Here is an 11,374-nt window from a genome sequence, read left to right as displayed (position 1 = left end):
CAACCCCCCTGGGCAGCCTGTTCCAACATTCTGATACCCTCACCATGAAGAAGTTTCTTCTCAAATTTAAGTGGAACCTCTTGTGTTCCAGTTTGCACCCATTACCCCTTGTCCTATCATTGTTTGTCATCCCCTTGGTGAAGCCATGTTGACTGCCCCTAATGACCCTGTTATCCCTGATATGCCTTGAGATGGCACCAAGGATAAGTTGTTCCATCACCTTCCCAGGGATGGAGGTGAGGTTGACCCGTCTATAGTTACCCGGGTCCTCCTTCTTGCCCTTTTTGAAGAATGGAGTGACATTTGCTTTCCTCCAGTCCTCAGGCACCTCTCCTGTTTCCCAAGACTTGGCAAAGATGATGGAGAGTGCCCTAGCAATGACCATGACCTCAGCCAGCTCCCTGAGCACCCACGGGTGCTTCCCATCTGGACCCATGGATTTATGGATGTCCAGATTGCTTAATTGTTCCCTAACCCAGTCCTCATCAACTAAGGCAAACTCCTCCATTGTCCTGACTTCCACTGGGGCCTCAGCAGTACAGGGCTCCTCAGGACAGCCTCCAGCAGAGTAGACAGAGACAAAGAAGGCATTCAATAACTCTGCCTTCTCTGTATCTTCTGTCACCAGGGCACCCATCTCATTCATCAGTGCACCTACATTGCCTCTAGTGTTAGTTTTATCTGCCATGTATTTGAAAAAGCTTTTCCTGTTGTCCTTGACCCTTCTCGCCAGGTTTAATTCTAAGGAGGCCTTAGCGTTTCTAGTTGCTTCCCTACATCCTCTGACAACAACCTTATATTCTCCCCAAGTGGCCAGCCCCTCCTTCCGTGATCTGTAAACTCTCCTCTTCCACTTGAGTTTGCCCAGCAATTCCCTGTTTAACCAAGCATGTCTCCTGGCTCCCTTCCTTGACTTCCTACCTGTCGGGATGCTCTGATCTTGAGCTTGGTAGAAGCAATCCCTGAATACTAACCAACTATCTTGGGCCCCTTTACCTTTAAGCAGCCTTGCCCATGGGATTTCCCCTAGCAATTGTCTGAAAAGGCCGAAGTTTACCCTGCTGAAGTCCAGGGTTGCAATTCTGCTTGGTATTCTGTTCCTGCCACACGAGATCCTGAACTCCACCATTTCATGGTCACTGCAACCAAGGCAGCCCTCAACCTTTACTGCTTCAACCAGATCCTCCTTGTTAGTGAGGATGAGATCCAGCAGTGCACTTCTCCTAGTCAGCTCCTCCACCATTTGCATCAGAAAGTTATCATCAATGCACTGGAGGAACCTCCTAGACTGTGGCTGGCTGGCTGAGTAATCCTTCCAACAAACATCAGGGAAGTTAAAATCCCCCACCACAACCAGGGCCTGTGACTGTGAGGCTGTTCTCAGCTGCCTGTAGAAGGCCTCATCAACTTCCTCACCCTGATCTGGTGGCCTGTAATAGACATCCACAACAGTATCATCCCTGCCAGCTTGCCCCTTAATTCTCACCCATAGACTCTCAATTCACTCCTCATCTGTGCCTGGACAGTACTCAATACATTGTAGTTGCTCTCTCCCGTAAAGAGCAATTCCACACACTGAGTAATGCACAGATAACAACACAGGTATACAATAAATGGTACCATTAGAAAGATATTTTCAGATACACACAAGAAAACAATGCTAACAGTAGTCCTCGTCCACTGCCCACAGAATCTTATTAAGACTTTAGGATTTGGATGCAAATCCTATATGGCCGAGATGTTAAACACAGAAGTGCCTAGCCAGCTTTTAACATGGAGCAGGCCTGTCCTGAGAAAAAAGCTGTTTTTAAGATAGAATTAGCTGTCTAATTAGCTGTCAGCTAAAACCCTGCTCCAGGATGCTTATGGTATGTTCAGTAGCATAACTGGTTCTTTTGCTAGATTAGAAGTACATCACAAGATCTTTCTCAGGATACCACAGCATAATTCTTTGAATAACTGAATTCTTAAGTCCTCCTTTGACATTATACTTGACAAAGGATCAGAGTTGACCCTTATTTCTGAAGTCCTCCAACTCATAGCCTGAAATGCTCCACAGGTGTTCTTCAAAACCAGAGTTATCTGGTTCACCCCCACCAGCAGCAGACAGTGTTCAAAGCACAACTTGGAGCAGATCTAACATTCACACCCATCATTCCCCAATCAAGATCTTACTCTTAGCTTCACTGTTTCCATTGCAGATTCCAACTGCAAATGTTACCTTGAAAGAAGGGAGTCATAAGGTGAGGATTACAATGACAACTTAGCTATTTCTCCTGTCAGCTGCTGACATGTCTGGGGTCAGGAAGAGCCAGTTTCAAGTACTTTAGAAAAGTACCTTTTGCTGTGGAAAGGTCCCTTTCAGCATTATGTTGAAATCAATAGGTGAACCAACACTACTGGCTAACAGGAATTCAAAACACAGCGAAAGCCAAAGCTGTACAAAGATTACCTGAAGGAAACTAGACTTCATGAAACACAACAAGCAGATGCTAGGCTATGGGGAAGTGAGTCATGCTGTGCAGGCATATCTTGTACATAAAATGCTGTGTGCCATTCTGCTCGACGTTTGTTAGGTTCTTCTCAGCATATCTCACCATCTCCCTCAACATTGGCGTTACATCCAAAACAACTCCAGTAAAACAGAGAACTGGTTTTGCCACTAGCTGCTTCTCAGAAGAATTCTATTAGGTTGGTACAAAAGTAATTGCAGTTTTGGACCATGAATTTTAAATCATTATAACTAGGCTCAAACATATCTTTATCAATCAAAATAGGAACCATTACAATCGACACAGTTTTGCCAACAATAAACAAGTTTGTTTATTCCTGTAGCGTAAAAATCTGTGCTTCGAGATTCAACGAACTCTTGGAAAGCATTTTCTGCACCCTGCTGGCTGTGGAAGCATTTCCCCTGCAAAAAGTTGTCAAGATGCTTGAAGAAGTGGTAGTCGGTTGGCGAGAGGTCAAGTGAATATGGTAGATGAGGCAAAACTTCGTAGACCAATACGTGCAACTTTTGAAGTGTTGGTTGTGAGACATAGGGTTAGGCGTTATCGTGGAGAAGAATTAGGCCCTTTCTCTTGACCAATTCTGGCTGCAGGTGTTGCAGTTTTCAGTGCATCTCATAGATTTGCTGAGCATCCTTCTCAGATGGAATGGTTTTGCCGGGATTCAGAAAGCTGTAGTGGATCAGACCAGCAGCAGACCACCAAACAGTGACCATGACCTTTACTTGGTGCAAGTTTGGCTTTGGGAAATGCTTTGGAGGTTCTTCTTGGTCTAACCACTGAGCTGGTCATTGCCAGTTTTTGTATAAAATCCACTTTTCATTGCATATCACAATCCGTTTGAGAAATGGTTCGTTATTGTGTAGAATAAGAGAAGACAACACTTCAAAAGGATGACTTTTTTGATTTTCGGTCAGCTCATGAGGCACCCACTTGTTGAGCTTGTCCACCTTTCCAATTTGCTTCCAATGCCAAATGAGCATAGAATGGTCAATGTTGAGTTCTTCGGCAACTTCTCGTGTAGTTGTGAGAGGATCAACTTTGATGATTGCTCTCCATTGGTTGTTGTCAACTTCCGATGTCTGACCACTATGCTCCTCATCTTCAAGGTTCTCATCTCCTTTGTGAAACTTCTCAAACCACAGCTGCACTGTATGTTCATTAGCAGTTCCTGGGCCAAACGAGTTGTTGATGTTGCGAGTTGTCTCCGTTGCTTTGAATTTGAATAAGGAAATTGCTCAAATTTGCTTTTTGTCTAACATTATTTCCATAGTCTAAAATGAATATAAAATAAGCAGCAAGTAATAAGTCAGTAGCAAAATATCATAAAGCAAGAAAAGCGCCTCAATATGATGTATAACACAACCACATATATTTAAGAATGTATTCCAATATCAAACGGTAAATTTCAACAATGCTAAAACCGCAATTACTTTTGCACCAATCTAATCAAACATTGCGGCTTCAAAGACAGAAGAAAAAGAAGATGAAACAGCACCGAGCTGCCATCTCAGGAAGGCTGTCGAGGGCAAAGCCACAAGATAACCTGGTACAGTTGCATGTCAACTAAGGGCTGAATGAGCTTTATTAGTCTCACTGCCACAGACCATACTGTAGACTTCAGAACATTCAACAGGCTGCATCTTTCAGACCTGGATCACACTGTCAGGCAAGCTGCTATGTTGATAGTTCCTCTGTATGAGAGTAGCAATTAAGATGACAACTTGATATGTTATTATTGAAAAAGCTAGGCCATGTGTGAAATCATACAGTCTTTGCATACCTCACCAGTTCTCTGTATGTCACCAGAGACTTGTGAGGCATTGCCTGCAAACATGTACTATGGCTGACCATCATCCACTACCGTTACAGTGGAGCTGAACTAGGGACAAGGCCTCTACACACTTCCTTTAATTTCTCCAAGTTAGTCTTCTAGTTACTACTACTTTTCTAAAGGATTTTAAAACTTCTGATGAAAGGAAATAACCTCCTCACTTTGGCAACTCAACTGACAAGGAAGTTTTTTCAATGTAGCACCAGTTCCCTACAGGCAATACAGTTTATGTTGTCTACCTTATTTACCAGAAGCAGCTTACTCCAGATTGTACCTACATCAAGGGCAAAGAAAAGAAAATTCAGAGAGATCATTTTTAGAATGATAATTTATATGCCCTCTCCAGCAGGCCACTGCAAGAACATACTAAGTTTATTATCTAACATACTGGTCTTAGGTAACTGAACACTAAGTTACTGTGACACTATCAATTTGCTCCAGGGACATTAGTAGCAATGTGTATGAATCCCACAGAACCAAAGATGTGCAGATCTAGCATCCAGGGAGTTTTGCAGTAGCATATCAATCTGGAGCTGTATAAAGCCTTGGATGTGTCCTCAGTGTCAAAATATCCCACATAAGCGATAAGTAACTTGCTTTTGTTGGCAATCCTATAGTAAAATCCTAGTGCAAACTAAGCACCTGCATTAACTTCAAGGTGCAGTGGGAAAAATTATTCCTCTGCCATATGCAACACTATTTCAACTACAGAACTAGCTACAGCACATCGATAGCAAGCTAATCATGAAATACACCATTTCCAGAGAGACGGTCACACTTCAGATTCAGGTAGCATTTGAGTTTATAGCACACTAGCTCTTCCTGATGCACTGTGAGTGTGCACTTACTAAGATACCATTACTGCAGAAGGTAATGTAAGCAAATAGAGTTAAGCACTGCACACAGCAATGCTAGAACAGGCTGCCAGTCACATTTTGTCACCTTTCCAAATAGGATTTAATTAAAATAGTGTCTTCTGACTAATCAGATTTGACAGGTTGTTCAGGGACCACTGTTACAAGCATCTTGCTGTTGCTCTGTCCTACTGGCTGAGAAAAAAAAAAATTATATATATATATATATATATATTTGCAGCCAGTTAGAATCTTACTGATGTTGCTACTATGCTTCTGAGCCTGAACTGTATTTGCTTAGTCAAAGTCATTACACTGTGTGGTAAAGGTTTGCTTACCTTGGTTACTGGTCTTTTAGAAATTTAAGAGACTTGCTCCCAAAGCCTTATTCCAAACCAGCTAATGCACAACTACAGTATTATCACTGTTGCCTTTGATATCCAGACTCCAGAACAGGATGCTGAAGGGCATCTGGGGAATGGCACAGAGGCACAAATTTTGGTCTGATGCTTTACTGTACATTTTAAACTGACAAAGAACATATTTGCATGTAAACTTTTTCAACACCTTTGATGGGCTAGGGAAACAGGTTAGTTGCATAGTACTAACAAGGTTTTCTTACAGCCACCTACATGCTCTCTTCTATAAATGTAGACCTCCTGTCCTTGTTTTGTTAAAAACAAGTTTCTCTTTTAGTGAATTTGCTGGTCAGCTAAAGCCTTCATATTAGCTGCATTTTCCTGGAGAACCAGACACATAGCAATGGAATGCAAAGTTATTGATAAGCATGATCCCGATCGCCTGTCCTTAGTGGGAAGGAGGGGGGGGAGAGGAGGTTAGCAATATATCTGCCAAGGTTTTATTGTCACTCCACAATCTAAACCCTCGACATATAATTGGCACCCAACGTGGGGAGAGAAAAAGGGGTAAATTTCGAGATTTTTGGCTTTTCTACTGCTCTGACGTACCTTGCAATTTTCTTGGCACGGTGTCAACTCATAGAGTTGTGATACTCATGCATCTGTTTGCTTCGGACATTATTGAGTGGTATTAAGGCAAAGTGAATTAGAGGAGAGTTTATAGATCCTGGAAGGAGGGGCTGGCCACTTGCGGAAAATATAAGGCTGTTGTCAGAGGGTGGAGGGAGGCAACTAGGAAAGCTAAGGCCTCCTTAGAATTAAACCTGGCAAGAGCGAGAGGGATCAAGGACAACAGGAAAAGCTTTTTCTGACACGTGGCAGATAAAACTAACACCAGAGGCAATGTAGGCCCACTGATGAATGAGGTGGGTACCCTGGTGACAGAAGATACGGAAAAGGCAGAGTTACAGAATGACTTCTTTGTCTACTCTGCCGGCGGCTGTCCTGGGGAGCCCCATACCCCTGAGGCCCCAGAGGAAGTCAGGACAATGGAGGAGATTGCCTCGGTTGATGAGGACTGGGTTAGGGAGCAATTAGGCAATCTGGACATCCTTTGGTGCCAACTCAGGGCATATCAAGGATAAAAGGGTCATTAGGGGCAGTGAACATGGCTTCACCAAGGGGAAGTCATGCTTGACCAACCTCATTGACTTTTATGAGGACATAACAAGATGGATGGATGATGGCAGAGCGGTGGATGTGGTCTACCTTGACTTCAGCAGGCATTTGACACAGCCTCCCACAGCATTCTTACAGCTAAACTGAGGGAGTGCGGTTTGGATGATAGGGTAGTGAGGTGGATTGCGAACTGGCTGAAGGAAAGAAGCCAGAGAGTTGTGTTCAATGGGGCGGAGTCCAGTTGGAGGCCAGTATCTAGTGGAGTGCCCCAGGGTTCAGTACTGGGCCCAGTATTATTCAATATATTCATTACCAATTAAGATGAGGGAATAGAGTGTACTATCAAAAAGTTTGCTGATGAAACTAACCTGGGAGGAGTGGCTGACACACCAGAAGGCTGTGTTGCCATCCAGAGACCTGGACAGGCTGGAGAGTTGGGCAGGGAAAAATTTAATTAAATATAACAAGGGAAAGTATAGAGTCTTGCATCTGGGCAAGAACAACCCCACATTCCAGTATAAGTTGGGGAATGACCTATTAGAGAGCAATGTAGGGGAAAGGGACCTGCATGGTCCTGGTGGACAACAGGATGACCATGAGCCAGCACTGTGCCCTTGTGGCCAGGAAGGCCAATGGTACCTGGGGTGGATTAGAAGGGGGGTGGTTAGTAGATCGAGAGAGGTCCTCCTTCCCCTCTACTCTGCCCTGGTGAGACCACATCTGGAATATTGTGTCCAGTTCTGGGCCCCTCAGTTCAAGAAGGACAGGGAACTGCTGGAGAGGGTCCAGCGCAGGGCAACAAAGATGATTAAGGGAGTGGAGCATCTCCCTTATGAGGAAAGGCTGAGGGAGCTGGGTCTCTTTAGTTTGGAGAAGACTGAGGGGTGACCTTATTAATGTTTATAAATATATAAAGGGTGAGTGCCACGAGGATGGAGCCAGGCTCTTCTCGGTGACAAACAATGATAGGACAAGGGGTAATGGGATTAAGCTGGAACACAAGAAGTTCCACTTAAATTTGAGAACAAACTTCTCAGTGAGGGTGACAGAGCACTGGAACAGGCTGCCCAGGGGGGTTGTGGAGTCTCCTTCTCTGGAGACATTCAAAACCCGCCTGGACATGTTCCTGTGCAACCTCACCTGGGCGTTCCTGCTCCAGCAGGGGGATTAGACTAGATGATCTTTTGAGGTCCCTCCCAATCTCAAACATACTGTGATACTGTGAAGACACATACCATTCACGACCTGCACAAACCTATGTTTCAGCTATTAGGAAAAGGCATTTCCAATCTCGAGAGAGAGGACAGAGGCAGCCCACAAAAAGAGGTTCACTGTGATTCTTCCTATGTGAGCAGGGAGAAAACATGAATAAGTGGCATGGAAGACCTACCTCAGAACTTCAGGAACGAGTACATGCGATAAAAGGAAAAACTCCTAGGAAGGTGGCTGCTCCAGTTCACAAAAGAAGCAGAAGAGATTCTGATGCTCTTGAAGGAACCTCTAATTCACACCCAGAGACTGTGCAAAACAGAAATTAGAGGTGCCCTGCCTCCAACCAGGTGGAAGAAAGGGATAACAGAGTTTATTGGACTGTACAAATACGATGGCCTGGTACAACACACCCCCAGGAGTACAAAGCTTTAGTGGACACTGGTGCTCAGTGCACAATAATTCCTTCTAATTATAAAGGAACGCAATCCATCAATATTGTTGGAGTGACTGGGGGATCCCAGGAACTGACTGTTGTAGAGGCTGAAATGAGCCTAACTGGAAAAAACTGGCAAAAGCATCCCAATGTGACTGGCCCAGATGCTCCATGCATCCTTGGCATAGACTACCTCAAGAGAGGGTATTTCAAGGACCCAAAAGGGTATAGGTGGGCATTTGCTATAGCAGCTGTGGACACTGAGAGAATTGAACAGCTGTCTGATTTGCCTGGTCTTTCAGATGATCCTTCTGTTGTAGGACTGCTGATGGTTGACGATCAGCAGGTGCCAATTGCTACCATGACGGTGCATCACCGGCAATATCGCACCAATTGAGACTCTTTGATTCCTATCCAGCAGTTGATCCGTCAATTGGAAAGCCAGGGTGTGATCAGTAAGACTCACTCACCTTTTAATAGCCCGATTTGGTCAGTGCGTAAGTCTAGTGACGAGTGGAGATTAACTGTGGACTATCGTGGCCTGAATGAAGTTACACCACCACTGAGTGCTGCTGTGCCTGACATGCTAGAACTGCAATTTGAACTGGAGTCAAAGGCAGCTAAGTGGTATGCTACAATTGACATTGCTAATGCATTTTTCTCTATTCCTGTAGCAGCAGAGTGCAGGCCGCAGTTTGCTTTCACCTGGAGGGGCATCCAGTACACGTGGAATCGCTTGCCCCAGGGGTGGAAACACAGTCCTACCATCTGCCATGGACTGATCCAGACCACGCTGGAGCAAGGTAAAGCTCCAGAACACTTGCAGTATATTGATGACATCATCGTATGGGGCGACACAGCAAAAGAAGTCTTCGAGAAAGGTGAGAGAATAATTCAGATTCTTTTGGATGCTGGTTTTGCCACAAAACGAAGCAAGGTCAAGGGACCAGAGATCCAGTGTTTAGGAATAAAATGGCAAGATGGGTGTCATCAGATCCCAATGGATGTGATCAACAAAACTGCAGTAATGTCTCCACCTACTAATAAAAAGGAGACACAGACTTTCTTGGGCGTTGTAGGTTTTTGGAGAATGCATATTCCTGACTACAGCCAGATTGTGAGCCCTCTCTATCGAGTGACTCGGAAAAAGAACCAGTTTGAGTGGGGCCCAGAACGACAAGCCTTCGAACAAATTAAGCGTGAGATAACTCATGCGGTGGCCCTCGTACCAGTTCGGACTGGACTAGATGTTAAAAATGTGCTCTACACTGCTGCCGGAGATAACGGACTTACCTGGAGCCTCTGGCAGAAAGCACCAGGAGAAACCTGAGGTCGACCCTTAGGTTTTTGGAGTCGAGGATACAAAGGATCTGAGGCCAACTAGACTCCAACTGAAAAAGAGATACTAGCAGCATATGAAGGAGTTTGAGGTGCTTCAGAAGTGATCGGTACTGAAGCACAGCTCCTCCTAGCACCTCAACTGCCAGTGCTGAGCTGGATGTTCAAAGGGACGGTTCCCTCTACGCATCATGGAACCGATGTTACGTGCAGTAAATGGATTGCATTGATCACACAACAAGCTCGAATTGGAAGTCTCAATTGCCCAGGGATCTTAGAAGTGATTACAGACTGGCCAGAAAGTAAAGACTTTGGAATGTCTCCAGATGAGGAGGAAGTAACACGTGCTGAAGAAGCACCACCATATAATACACTTTCAGAGACTGAAAAGCAGTACGCACTGTTCACAGATGGATCCTGTCGTCTTGTAGGAAAACAGCGAAGGTGGAAAGCTGCTGTGTGGAGTCCCACACGACAAGTTACAGAAGACACTGAAGGACAAGGTGAGTCTAGCCAGTTTGCAGAAGTGAAAGCCATCCAGATGGCTTTGGACATTGCTGAACGAGAGAAGTGGCCAATACTTTATCTCTATACTGACTCATGGATGGTAGCAAATGCCTTGTGGGGGTGGCTACAGCAATGGAAGAAAAGCAGCTAGCAGCACAGAGGTAAATCCATTTGGGCTGCCACACTGTGGCAAGACATTGCTGCTCGGCTAGAGAGCCTGCCTGTGAAAGTTCGGCATGTAGATGCTCATGTGCCTAAAAGTCGAGCCACCGAGGAACATCTAAACAACCAACAAGCAGATCAAGCTGCTAAGATTCAAGTAGCTGAGGTGGACTTGGACTGGCAACATAAAGGTGAACTTTTCCTAGCTCGGTGGGCCCATGATGCTTCAGGGCATCAAGGCAGAGATGCAACACAGAAATGGGCTCGTGATCGAGGGGTGGATTTAACTATGGACACTATTTCACAGGTTATTCATGAATGTGAAACTTGCACCGAAATCAAACAAGTAAAACGGTTAAAGTCTGTATGGTATGGGGGGCAATGGTTAAAGTATAAGTATGGAGAAGCTTGGCAGATTGATTATATGACACTTCCACAAACACGTCAAGGTAAGCGTTATGTACTTACAATGGTGGAAGCAACCACCAGATGGTTGGAAACTTATGCCATACCTCATGTTACAGCCCAAAATACTATCTTGGGCCTTGAAAAGCAAGTCCTTTGGCGACACGGTACGCCAGAAAGAATTGAATCAGACAATAGTACTCATTTCAAAAACAGTCTTATAGACAATTGGGCCAAAGAACATGGTATTGAATGGGTATATCACATTCCATATCATGCACCAGCCTCTGGGAAAATTGAAAGGTACAATAGTTTGTTAAAAACTACACTAAAGGCACTGGGTGGTGGAACCTTTAAAAACTGGGATTCACATTTAGCAAAAGCCACTTGGTTGGTCAACACTAGGGAATCAACCAATCGAGCCGGGCCTGCCCAATCAGAAATTCTTCGGACTGTGGAAGGAGATAAAGTCCCTGTAGTACACATGAAAAACATGTTAGGAAAGACAGTCTGGGTTACTCCTGCCTCAGGCAAAGGCAAGCCCATTCGTGGGATTGTTTTTGCCCAGGGACCTGGCAGCA

The sequence above is a fragment of the Nesoenas mayeri genome (assembly GCF_963082525.1).
Source record: "Nesoenas mayeri genome assembly, chromosome: W".
In the NCBI taxonomy this organism is placed as follows: Eukaryota; Metazoa; Chordata; class Aves; order Columbiformes; family Columbidae; genus Nesoenas; species Nesoenas mayeri.
Note: the sequence above shows the minus strand (reverse complement) of the source record.